We start from the raw sequence: 2,633 nt of genomic DNA on the forward strand, positions 1-2,633 counted from the left end.
CACTTCCAAACCATTTGGAATACGCTTATTTACATGGTGAATCTGAATTACCTGTAATAATATCGTCTTCTCTTACTGAAAATGAGAAATCACAACTCATTTCTGTGTTGAAAGCTCATAAACCAGCCATTGCATGAAAGATTCATGATATTAAAGGAATAAGTCCTTCGTATTGCACACATAAAATCCTTATGGAAGAAGGTCATAAAACGTATGTGCAACGCCAACGAAGACTAAATCCTAATATGCAAGATGTAGTTAAGAAAGAGATTATTAAACTGCTAGATGCAGGTTTGATATATCCAATTTCTGATAGTCCATGGGTAAGCCCAGTTCAATGCGTACCTAAGAAGGGTGGCATGACTGTCATTACAAATGAGAAAAATGAGCTTATTCCTACTAGGACTGTAACAGGATGGCATGTATGTATTGATTATAGAAAATTAAATGACGCCACCAGAAAAGATCACTTTCCCTTACCTTTCATAGATCAAATGTTGGAAAGATTAGCCGGAAATAGTTACTATTGTTTTCTAGATGGATTTTCCGGATATTTTCAAATTCCAATAGCACCCGAAGATCAAGAGAAAACCACATTCACGTGCCCTTATGGTACTTTTGCTTACAAACGCATGCCATTTGGACTTTGCAACGCCCCTGCAACCTTTCAAAGGTGTATGATGGCGATTTTTCACGACATGATAGAAGAATGCATGGAAGTATTCATGGATGACTTTTCAGTCTTCGGTGATACATTTAAATCATGTCTAGTTAATCTGGAACGAATGCTAATTAGATACGAAAAATCAAATCTAGTACTTAATTGGGAGAAATGCCATTTCATGGTTAAAGAAGGCATCGTTCTTGGACATAAAATTTCAAAAGAAGGAATTGAAGTGGATAGAGCTAAAGTAGATGTAATTGCTAAACTTCCACATCCCACCAATGTTAGAGGAGTTAGGAGTTTTCTAGGGCATGCCGGTTTTTACCGACGTTTCATAAAAGATTTTTCTAAAATTGCCACTCCTATGAATAAACTCCTAGAAAAGGATGCGCCATTCATCTTTTCAGAGGAGTGTATCAAATCTTTTAATATTCTTAAAGAGAAACTCACTAATGCGCCGATCATGATAACACCAAATTGGAATCTACCATTTGAACTAATGTGCGATGCAAGTGATTTTGCAATGGGAGCCGTTTTAGGACAAAGGATTGAAAAACGATTTCAACCTATATATTATGCTAGTAAGACGTTACAAGGAGCACAAACAAACTATACAACTACTGAAAAAGAACTCCTTGCTATTGTCTTTGCTTTTGACAAATTTCGATCATATCTCGTTCTAGCAAAAACGGTGGTCTATACCGACCATTCTGCTCTTAGATACCTATTTTCAAAACAAGATGCTAAACCAAGATTAATCCGTTGGATCTTACTCTTACAAGAGTTTGATATTGAAATCCGAGATAAAAGAGGAGCAGAAAATCTCGCCGCTGATCATCTTTCTCGTCTTGAAAATCCTGAGTTAGAAGTTCTAAATGAATCAGCCATACAAGACAACTTTCCTGATGAATATCTATTGAAGATAGATTATAATGAAATCCCATGGTTTGCAGACTATGCAAACTACTTAGTTTGTGGATTCCTTGAAAAAGGATTATCGTACCAAAGACGAAAGAAATTCTTCAGTGATATAAAACACTATTTCTGGGAAGATCCACATCTATTTAAAAGTTGTCCCGATGGAATAATACGCCGATGTGTATTTGGAGATGAAGCTAGTAAAATTTTAAACCATTGTCACACAGGACCAACAGGAGGGCATTATGGGCCTCAACTAACAGCAAGAAAAGTTTATGAAGCTGGATTTTATTGGCCTACAATTTACAAAGACGCACACTTTCTTTGCAAATCCTGTGATGCATGTCAAAGGGCCGGAAAAATAAGTCAACGTGATGAAATGCCACAAAATGTCATCCAAGTATGGGAAGTATTTGACATTTGGGGTATTGACTTTATGGGTCCATTTCCAAAATCTCATAATAATCTATATATACTCGTAGCCATTAATTATGTATCTAAATGGGCGGAAGCACAAGCTCTCCCAACTAACGATGCACGAGTTGTAGTCAACTTTTTAAAACGTCTTTTTGCAAGGTTTGGAACACCGAAAGCTTTAATAAGTGATCGGGGTACTCATTTCTGTAATAATCAACTTGAGAAAGTTCTTAAAAGATATGGAGTAACTCATAAAATCTCCACCGCATATCATCCGCAAACAAGTGGACAAGTTGAAAATACCAACCGAGCTTTAAAACGTATTCTAGAGAAAACCGTAGGATCAAATCCAAAGGAATGGTCCATTAAATTGGAGGATGCACTCTGGGCTTTTAGAACAGCCTACAAAACTCCAATTGGAACTACACCTTTTAGACTTGTTTATAGAAAAGCATGTCATCTTCCAGTAGAAATTGAACACAAAGCATTTTGGGCTTTGAAGACATGTAATCTTGATTTACATGAAGCCGGACGTTTACGATTAAGTCAACTAAATGAATTAGAAGAATTAAGACATGAAGCATACGAAAATTCGTTAATCTATAAAGAAAGAACGAAGAAATGGCATGATAAA

Source organism: Rutidosis leptorrhynchoides, chromosome 8 (genome assembly GCF_046630445.1).
Source record: "Rutidosis leptorrhynchoides isolate AG116_Rl617_1_P2 chromosome 8, CSIRO_AGI_Rlap_v1, whole genome shotgun sequence".
Lineage (NCBI taxonomy): Eukaryota > Viridiplantae > Streptophyta > Magnoliopsida > Asterales > Asteraceae > Rutidosis > Rutidosis leptorrhynchoides.